The 11,106-nt window shown below is 44.5% G+C and overlaps 1 non-coding gene across 1 annotated transcript in view; it reads left to right on the top strand.

Moving 5' to 3' along the window:
- The window catches only part of LOC103351033 (formin-2), a 134,321-nt gene that overhangs the window by 52,703 nt on the left and 70,512 nt on the right, over positions 1–11,106 (top strand). Inside the window, exon 7 of the transcript XR_011381527.1 lies at positions 6,200–8,221. This is a non-coding gene — a transcript (formin-2). The remainder of the gene's footprint in view (positions 1–6,199; positions 8,222–11,106) is intronic.

The following is an 11,106-nucleotide window of genomic DNA, read 5'->3' as shown; positions in this document are numbered from 1 at the left end:
AGTCATCAATGAATGATCAGTCTTTCTCATGATGCTCTCTCTCTGGTTCTGGCTCCTCTGCCTCCTTCCTCTACTTGAAAGAACCCTTATGTGAGGCCCATCAAGATAATCTAGGATAATTTCTATATTTTAAGCCCAGCTGATTAACTGCCTTCATTTCCCCCTCAGCCTCGTTCCCCATTACCAAAGCTACTCCCAGGACCCAGAGTTCAGGACACAGACAGCTTTGTGGGTCCTCTGCTCTGTCCTTGCAGGGGCTGAAACCAAGAACATCAACCTTTGAGTCTGCAAATGGTGCAGTGGCTTGGTCACATTTTCCAAGTGTCTTCCTCTTAAAATGATATTCAGTGTATTTAGACCTCTATTTTCCTCTTTCTATCAAGTCAAACTCTGATATTCCTTAAATTAAACCTTTAAAAACCAACTCCAAAAGTATAGACTGATACTTCATATCTTCTCATCTCCCAACATCCTGAACAAATAGTCCTCTTTTGCACTGGTTCATTAAATTTATAATCAGTGCCTAGAATACACAAAATCATGTGGAAGTATAGAGGAAAAGCATTATAAGAAGCATCAAGATTGATTTTCTGGGCTTAGTTGAGTGTTGAAAAACCACGTAAATTTTGTACCAAAAGAGTTCTCACACAAGCTACCTGTCATTGGTTACAAAGTGGCTGCAAGAGAATTTTAGTATATTCTATGAACTGAAATTTGTGTATTTGTGTCTTCATTTTTACTTAGTTCTTACTTATCAGTATATTAAGCAAGAAAGGTGTTTCAAGCTGCAGACAAAACATTGCAAAGGAAGCATTCTTCAACTACTGAGTCTTTTATCCACAACACAGCCCTCTGTATATTAATTTCTTACTAGTTTTGTCTTTAGAATGTTTTATCAATATCTTTTTGCCACTGAACAAACTACATTACAGACTCAGCAAATCTCAATGGACCTTCCACAGGTCATTCTGAATGGTTTTGACAACTCACTTTGAGAGGATCCATTCAGGTAGAAAGAAAATGTCTTTTCTGGCACAGGGTATGTCCAGAAACTCCATACGAGATCTCTTCAGCTTCCAAAGATTCTTTGTGTGACATAAGAAGGAAAGAAAGAAATGCTTTCACATCTTCATGTCTTCTTTTGTCTCTCAGTTGCAAACAATCTTAAACATTTTGAGTAATATGTGTTGACAGTTAATGCACACCTGTATACTTAGGGAGTTTTCAATGAAAGCCAGTGAGCTCTCCAGAGGGTGAGGTTTGAGGCATTGATGTTCCATTTGCAGCAAGAAGGAGCTTATGGGGCCTACAAGTCTTTACCTTCACTTTGACTCTCTTTTTAAAACTAGAGAATGTATTGGAATGTATAAATATTATTTTAATTCATATATGTATTTAAGATGAAGGATGAAACTTCAACTTCCTTTAGAGCTAGAAAAACTTTGTGGTACATTCTGTATGCTTGAAGAAAGCAATATTTTTTTTTTCTGTTTTGTAGACATTGTATTTCCAAGTGATGCATTGATGATAAAATTAATGATGGTGGTAAAACTTGAAGGCTGGGACTGGTGTTGTGGTGTAGCAGGTTGAAATGCTGCCTGCAATCCCTGTATCTCTAATAGGCACTGGTTCAAGTCCTGGCTGCTCCACTTCTGATGCAGCTCCCTGTTAATGGCTTGGGAAAAGCACCAGAAGATGGCCCAAGGACTTGGGTCCCTGCCACCCAAGTGGGAGACTCAGGTGGAGCTCCTGGCTTTTGGCTTCAGCCTGGCTTAGCTCTGGTCATTGTGGCCACTTGGGGAGTAAAACAGTGGATGGAAGATCTCTCTTTCTCTCTCTCTCTCTCCTCTCTGTTAACTCTGACTTTCATATAAATAAATCTTAAAAAAATTCCTTGAAAGCTACATAACTACATTTTTAGGGGATACACAATTACCCCCTATCAAAGAGCTCTGGGAATTGTGCCCTGATTATCAGAACAACGCTGGTAAGAGCAAGGGTTTTATATATATAGCTTCCAAAGATTCTCTCTGTGACATAAGAAGGAAAGAAAGAAATGCTTTCATGTCTTCATGTCTTCTTTTGTCTCTCAGTTGCAAACAATCTTAAACATTTTGAGTAATATGTGTTGACAGTTAATGCACACCCATATACTTAGGGAGTTTTCAATGAAAGCCATTTTTATATATATATAAATTTATATATATAAATTATTTATATTTGTTATATAAATATTATATATAAATATATATATTTTATATGTGTGTGTATATATGTTTAGGGTTAGGGTTTTATATATAATATATATTGTATAATACATTATCTTATAAATATTATTTTTATATAATATATTATTGATATATATTATCAAGGATGTAGGGGTTTGGATTATTTACATAGAACATATAATTTCATGGAACTTCAAAGTCTTAAAGCAGAACTGATGCCCTATTTAAGGTACTTGGTATTGTAGTGTTTAGGTTTTTATATGTCCTGTTAGGTTCTTCCTTCAAGTTTCTGATTTAGTTTACTAACTGAGAAATGCTTGCGCAACTTGGATTTCCTCATTCTTTCACTCTCCCAGTAAGTCTTCACTCTCCCAGTAAGTCTTCATTGACTGTCAGCTGCAGGAGGCTTCCTGCTAAGGCAGCTGTCTTACCTACAGCATTTCTGACATTTTGGGCTGAATTTTTCTTGGTATATGTGTTTGCCAGAGGGCTTTTCTGTGCAGTATGTTTATCAGCATCCCTTCCACCCATTGTGGCAACCAAAAATGTCTCCAGGAAGAGCTAAACGTCCTGTGGGGAACGGAATAATCCCTAATTGAGAAGTGCTGATGATAATGGCAAGGGGGAATGGATACTGGTGGTGGGGTAAGTGGACAAATAAATGGGAAGAAGAGATATGCAGGAGATGATGGATTAAATTTCAAAAAGGTTGGATCTGACCAGGGGCATGGTATTCTCTCTAAAGTGGGTTCAGGGTCTGGAATGTAGCAGTGAGGTCATGACTGACAGGTGGTTTTGGGATGCAGCAGCTAGGAATTGACACCAGGGCTGAAGAGGTGTTTTTTTTTTTTTTTTTTTTTTTTTTTTTTTTTTTTTTGTAAGATCATTCACTTGATGTATAAAAAGATGAACTGAATAACCAGAATGCAATGGAGTTGCTCTGTTAGAAATTCTAACGCATTCCACCAAGGTTATACAAAAAAGAAAAAAAGTTCCATATATTTCATAGTCAATTAAGAGAGTTCTGGATGAAGAGAGTAGAAAGAAGAAAAAGCAATGATAGGTAATTCAGAGAAACAGAGAGAGAAAAGTGAAGAAAAGGAGGATGGTTCATTTAGTGTTTATTGAGTACCACCGATCATTACATGATTTTAACTTCAAAAAAGCTTGGAAATTCACGTATTCTTGCAAACCGCTTTTTTCTCTACTGGTTTAGCATGAAGATGTTCCAACATATAGAAAAGTTTAAAGGTTTTACCAGTGCATATCCATAAATCTACCACATTAATAATGGATTTAACATTTTTTGTTTCATCACTTGTCTGAACATGCTTCAAAACATCTTATTTTTGATGCATTTTACAGTAAATTGCCGAGATCCATATACCTCATTAAACTATGTCAGCAAATGCATTATGAACTTAGAGGCCATTTATTTAAAGTTTTCCAACATACTTTTGCTCATTTTATTTTTAAAAACTGTAGGGAGGGAGGGAGGAAGGAGATATCATTGTATTCTTTAGAACTGTATCTATGAACCATATTGATTCTGTTAAAAACTAAAGATTAAAAAAAAGCAAAAAAAAAAAAAACCTGCATTGAATTGTCTCTGCTGTAAAATGAGAGCTACTGAATAAGTTCATACACAGTTTTTGTGATCTTTGATTCTAATTATGTGAGTTTTGCAATAATTACAAAAGGCTAGATTTTCTTTTCTGAATCCTGGCACTTAGGATCTGGCTGGACACAAATTAGGGTGTCTACATATTTGTGAAATGCACTTTTTTTTTTTAAAGAAAAGATCAATTTATTATTTATTTAAAAGGCAGAGTTATGGAGATAGGGAGAGACAGAAAGAGATCTCCCATCTACTGGTTCACTCCCGAAAGATATTATCCATCTTCTGGTTCACTCCAAAATGGCTGAAATGGCTAGAGCTGGGCAAGATAGAAGCCAGGAGGCTGCAGGTCTTCCTTGTGGGTGCAGGGACCCAAGCACTTGGGTCATCTTCCTCTGCTTTCCTCAGGGGCATTAGCAGGGAGCTGGATAGGAACCAGTGCTCATATGGGATGCTAGTGTCACAGGCAGCAGCTTTGACCATCTGTGCCACAATGCCAGTCCCCATGAAATGTACTTCTGCAGAAATGACATTCTTTCCTGGTTAAATGGAGATGATGAGCCTAGGCTGTGTCTCCATCATCTTTGAAACTACTGAACACCAAGAAATGCTTTTACCAAACTTTAAGGTTTGCCTTTATTACATTCTTCTCTGTCCCCTAAGGAATAAAAGATGTGATGGCATTATAAAAAATTTGGACTAAATTTGTAGGTTCAGGTATTGCCTCTGTTGCTATGTGACTTTGGACAAATCTCTTAACCTCTCTGAGCCTTAGCCTTTTGCATTAATTATTTTTGGAGGAACTACCTACATTTGATGTTCACACTTGTGACTTTTCCAATCAACCTTTGCATGTAATAGAGCTTGGTCAAATGTGACCTGATGCACAAGTGCCATCTATTGTTTCCCATTCAAAGAAGGTGAAAAAAAAACCCAGTAGTCCCTTTTCTCCCTGCCTCTCTTTCTCCTCTCTCACTCCTTCCCTCCCTTCATTCTTTTGTCTTCTGAACTTCTGGAGTGTGTCGTAGAAACAAAAAAGTAGGGAAACAAATAGTTTAAAATCAAAGATGTTCTATTACGGAAGGGCAAAAAATAAAAGATTCAAAGTGCTTCAGCACTCAAAGAAGCAGACATTTGTAATAACCCCAGGCAAACTGTGCCCTCTGAGGAGGCTGGATTCTAGGAGAGCAGTCTTGTCAAAGAGAAGAAACAAAGGCTTTTCAAGTACTCCGGAATTGCTTGGAGATTGGGATACTACCCTGGCAAAGTTATTAAAGTTGATTCTTGCAAACTATTCCAAAAGGCCACCTAAGGACTTCTGGCTACCTGCCCTAAGTTTCCCTCATTTTTAAGAACGTAGTTTGTAAACGGCTACTACTAATAATGGCTACATGTGTGTTTATATCGGTGACTTAGAGGAATAACTATCTTGATAGATGGTTAAGGATGGAGTTTTAAAATGTTGGTTCATAGGAAGCACACACATTTGCTTGCCACATTTAAACTGTGTGTTATAATATGTAATACTTTTCCCTCCTCTGGGTTTACTTTCAGGATATTGACCAATTGGATAGCTATTCCATATTTTCAATGTCATTAACAAAGAACTTCTAACAGATGCTTGTATCATTCATTGTGAATGTCATTTTAGTGTTTGTTTTCTGCTTGTTGTTTTAAGTATACTTAAAAATAGGTAGGTCAATGTATTAGTAATTAAAATATGATGTAACTGACCATGAGGAAAAGTGTGTATGGAGACCAGCACCTTCAAAAACTTCATTATAGCAGGAAATGTGCTGGGAAACGTTTGCTTGGGAAAGTGGTGGCTTATAGATAACATCTGATTTCATGTTTGTGCCAAGTGTGTTTTCTTTTCTTTTTCTTTTTGTAGTCAGCCACAATAGTGACATGTATGCACCCTTTTTGAATACAAATGCTGTTTAATTTATGTGGTAAACACCTAGAATTTTGGAGATTAGCATTTTAATCAAGTCTAGTCTCAGTATTTTCTGCCTCCTCAGCTCCTTTTTTTTTTTTTTTCTGTCAAAAAAAGTTCAAATTTTGGAAATGACAGCCAGTGTCCTTTCATGGAGAATCAAGGTCCCAGAGTGAGTCGTGAAAGCTGCCACTGTGAGTTGTAACCTGTCCTAAATCTCATGCTGGAGCAATTATCCAAGAAACAGAGCCATCCATTCAGCAAATTGTTATTGAAGGGCCAGCAACACAGAAGCAGGCAGAGAGGGGGTGGGGTGGACATGTGTCTGGCCATGACATTACAGCACCAGTAAACTAGATGTTTTTCCTCGTGTAAAATTTTCTTTCCCCTTTTTTTGTGTAACTTTCCTCATGGCAGGCCCGGGAGCTTTGAAGTTCGGTGTGCATCCTGCATCTGAGGACCTCTTCGCTCGCGGACAATGCATTCAGTTCTCACGGTGGAGATTAAAGTCGCCGAGATACAAGAAACGTTTTTCGCGCCCAAGTTCAGCCTGGAGCCAAGCGGGGGCCTTGGGGGCGGCGGCTGCCGGCGGGGAGCGCGCAGCCATTGGCGGGCGCCGCCGCGCGCTGCACTGAGCATGTTCGCGCCCCGCCGGCTCCGGGCCGCAGCCGCAGCCGCAGCCGCAGCGAAGGCAGCCGCGGGAGCCGCCGCGCATTATGCAAAGCGGCGGCAGATGCGAGCGGGACCAGCTGGTCGCACGTCAGTTTCTCCTCCCAGCAGCTCGCCCCGCTGCCTGACTTACCCAGGAGAGTCCCCCGGCCCGGACTCGGGGCTGAGGAGGGCCGGCATGGCCTGAGTGCGCGGGGCGCGGCGGCGCAGCGGCGGGATTGCACCATGGGGAACCAGGAGGGGAAGCTGAAGAGGAGCGCAGGTGATGCCGCGCACGAAGGCGGCGGCGGCGGCGGCGCCGGCGCCGAGGGTGCTGTGGGGCCCAGGGATGTGGAGGCCACAGAAGGGCAGTGGGGGCAAGAAGGCGCTGGGCAAGCACAGCAAGGGGGGAGGGGGCGGCGGCGGGGAGCCCGGCAAGAAGAAGAGCAAGTCGGACTCCAGAGCCTCGGTGTTTTCCAACCTGCGGATCAGGAAGAACCTGTCCAAGGGGAAGGGCGCCGGGACTTCTAGGCCCTGCAGACCGGGGAGCTGGACAGCGCGCGCTCCCTGGTCCCCAAGACTCCAGACCTCAGCCTCTCGGCGGACGAGGCGGGCCTCTCGGATACGGAATGTGCGGACCCCTTTGGGGCGCCTCGCCCGGGGGATCATGGTCCTGCCGAGGCTGCGGTGGCGGTTGGGGCAGTTGCTGAGGATTTGGAACCCGCGGCGGGGGCGCAGGATGGACAAAGGACCAGTTCGGGCTCGGCTACGGACATCTACAGCTTTCTCTCGGCCACGGAGCAGGATGATATGCCCTCGGATATTGAGCAGGCGATACGCCTGCAGCAGCTGCTCCAGGGCTTCTAGGAGTCTGCAGCGACCCCCACTGAAGCTCGCCCTCAACCAGGGGCCTTCCTGGGCCTGGACCGGTTCCTGCTGGAGCCGAGCCCCGGGGCTGGGGAGGCCCCAGGTAGTCCCGACACAGAACAGGCGCTGTCTGCGCGCTCGGATCTGCCTGGGAGCTTGACCGCCGAGCCCGCCGTGCCTGAGCAGCCACCATCTCCTGGCGCCCTCTTCGCCTCGGAGGCACTCAGCCTCCCGGAGGCCCAGCCCCCGGCCGCAGACTCGCCCTCATCCACGGCCTTCGCGTTTCCCGAGGCTGGGCCGGGGGAGGGCGCAGCTGGAAGCCCCGCGCGAGGGACCGGTGACACGGACGAGGAGGCCGAGGAGGAGGCTTTTGAGGATGCCCCCCGAGGCTCTCCAGCGGAAGACTGGGCCCCAGAGAGGGGAGAGGCCCGGCCGAAGTTGGGGGTTGAGCCCGAGGAACTGGCGCGAGAGCCTGGAGCCCCCGCAGCCTCCTCCCTGCCCGGCAGCCCCTCGCCCAGTCCGCGCTGCTTCAAGCCCTACCCGCTCATCACTCTCTGCTACATCAAGTCCACCACCCGGTAGCTCAGCTCGCCCAATCACTCCCCATCTCAGTCCCCCAGCCAGAGCCCCAGGATCAAGAGGCGGCTGGAGTCCTCCCTGAGCCGGGGACCCTGAACTGCCCTGGCCTCGGCAGCCGCCCCGGCTAAGAAGCACCGGACGGACGGCGGCCTCGTGGGCGGCCTCAGCCGCTCCGCGGACTGGACAGCGGAAGTGGGCACCCGCGCGCGCCGCGGGCGGGAGGCTCCGCGCACCTGCTGGAGCGCAGGGCAGCCACTGAAGGCGGTGGTAGGGTGTCCCCAGCGTTGGCCGCCAAAGCGTCTGGGTCGTCCACGGCTGCGGAGGGCTTCCAGAACGTATTCACAGGTGAGCGCGCCCTGCCTCTGGCTCTGGCTGGCACATCGCCTGCCAATCAGGGCTTTCCCCTGCCGCCTGCCCTACCCGGGATCTAAAAGGTCGTGATCTGCTAATGGCCTGTTTCTTCCCAGGGAATCTTTTCCTCCCAGCTCACCCCCTAGGTGAAATGGCTTTGATGCACTTGTTGGTTTTCTGTTTTCTGACAAGTTCTGAAAAGGAACCGCTTAGTTTGCCTGTCCAAATCACCCCAAAGTGCTACTCTGCTTCTTTCACCTCCAGCATACATGCTGTTCTCAGCTTCATGCCAGGGAGAGAAATGATTCATTCATTCATTCATTCATTCATATTCTCTCTCTCTGTCTCTCTCTCGCCTTGTTAGTTAAACCGCCATCCTGCACTTTGCTTCCTCATCCTCCCAAGCACTAGAAGGAACAAACTTGTTTATGGTCCTTTCACAAGTGTCCTTATTGGTAGCACAAACTGTTCCAGACTGTCTAAAGGTGGTTTCTGACTGCTCTGGTTTCCATGGATATTAGTCATGAGTTTATGTATCTATGCAATACGTGGTTTCTATCTTGCAGCCGTCAGGTGCTGTGAAGTGGTCATTGCTATTTGCTGATGTAAGCCAATACTATTAGAAAATTAGTTAACGACAGAATGATTAGGGGTGATTTCCTTTGGTTTCATGGTCCAGGCAGGACAGGCTGTAGCTTGGAAATAAAGAGGAGCAGGCCAAGCCCACATCTGGTGGAACAGGTACCTCTCCTGCTTGACATTTGTTATAGACTCACACCCAGGGCTGCAGGAAGCACAGGGAAAGGGTCAGTTTATGTGCTAAGTGATAAGAAGCAGGGTGGGTTTATCCATTCTTCTAAGTGTAATTCCAGGTTCCCAGGTCTTACCTTTAGAGTCCATAGGTACAGGGCTGGTATCTTGTTGGCTTAATCTCTACTCTTAGTTATGAAATGAAACCAAGAGTGTTAGAATTCAATGACTAGGAGAAATATGAATGTTATTTGAATGTTGATAGGTTTGTGATAAATTTGTGAATGTAAAATTTTCAGATGCAACTTGAAAATGTTAAAATCTAATAAACAGGTTATTGATAAAATATTAGATGAAATTTCTCAGTGAGGACAACTATTTCTTATTTGACTAAATGCTGTTAATTTTGTGGTAGCTACTTTTATTGACTGCATTTTTATGAATTATCTTTTCCATTTATAAAATGTTACATTTAATATTAACCTCTATATTCATTTTACATGCTCTTTTTTTGCTTCCTTTCATGTCCCATCTTTATTGTATAGTTTGTAGCTTTATCTCCACTAGATATATTATTTAAAAAAACCAGAAAGCAAAGCAACACAAATTTAAAGCATTTTTAAATGGAAGAACAGAAAGTGTTTGAGGTAATTTTTTTGAATTTAATATTAGTGATAAGTCATGTATTTTTTCCCTTAGCTAGCGATATAATCATTCGTTAATTTTTTTTAAATTTTTTGACAGGCAGAGTGGACAGTGAGAGAGAGAGACAGAGAGAAAGGTCTTCCTTTGCCGTTGGTTCACCCTCCAATGGCCGCCATGGCTGGCGCGCTGCGGCCGGCGCACCGCGCTGATCCGATGGCAGGAGCCAGGAGCCAGGTTAATTTTTTAAAAAATAATTCACCATGATTGAGATGATCAATCATTAGCATTAATGACTACTATCTGTACTAACATACAACTTTTAAAATGTATTCATTTAGTTTATTTAGCAAATGCACACACACATATACTCATATATGCATATATTCACATCTGCATATACATATGCATATATACATGTATCCTAGGCAGCCATAGTGAACACGCTATATTGTATGTGATACACAGTTCATTAAGTCATAGTTCTGCCTTCCCAACGCTCATTGGCAAAGGGAAGAAAAGACATGAAATAAGAACAGTGCATGGGAATATATTTATATAGATATGCAGAATGTGCTAGGAACATCAAGGATGCATTAACATTTCTCCTTGTCAGGGCAAGAGGACTTGCCTGGATGATTGAACAGAGTCCTGAAAGGGCCTAGGATCAGCCGGCGCCGTGGCTCAATAGGCTAATCCTCCACCTTGCGGCGCCGGCACACCGGGTTCTAGTCCCGGTCGGGGCACCGGATTCTGTCCCGGTAGCCCCTCTTCCAGGCCAGCTCTCTGCTATGGCCAGGGAGTGCAGTGGAGGATGGCCCAGGTGCTTGGGCCCTGCACCCCATGGGAGACCAGGAAAAGCACCTGGCTCCTGGCTCCTGCCAGGATCAGCGCGGTGCGCCGGCTGCAGCGGCGGCCATTGGAGGGTGAACCAACGGCAAAGGAAGACCTTTCTCTCTCTGTCTCTCTCTCACTGTCCACTCTGCCTGTCAAAAAAAAAAAAAAAAAAAAAAAAAAAAAAGGGCCTAGGATCCTAAAGAGCTTGAAGTTTTGTTTTCTTTATTAAAAAAAGTGTGTTCCTGAATCTTCCCTTTCCAGATTTGAAATCTGGGACTCTGGAAGGAGTCCTGTTCAAGAATCTCCTCTTTATTGACCTCTTAAGGCAGCCTGCTTTTACTGTTGAGGAAAATTGCGGAGTTAGTTATTTTAATATGGGTATCACCTACTTTGTATTTGATGATTAGATAAAAATGGTTAGTGACCAGCAGATATCTTTTCATTTTTTAGGATTTATTTATTTATTTGAAAGGCAGAGTTACAGAGGCAGAGAGAGAGAGAGACTCCTCCATTTGCTGTTTCACTCCCCAAATGGCTGCAATAGCCAGGGCTGGGCCAGGCTGAAGCCAGGAGCCAGGAGCTTCATCTGGGTCTCCCACATGGGTGCAGGGGCCCAAGTATTTGGGCCATCCTCTACTATTTTCCCAGGT

This window comes from Oryctolagus cuniculus, chromosome 13 (assembly GCF_964237555.1).
Source record: "Oryctolagus cuniculus chromosome 13, mOryCun1.1, whole genome shotgun sequence".
NCBI classification, from domain to species: Eukaryota; Metazoa; Chordata; class Mammalia; order Lagomorpha; family Leporidae; genus Oryctolagus; species Oryctolagus cuniculus.
This window is presented reverse-complemented; position numbering and strand designations above follow the sequence as displayed.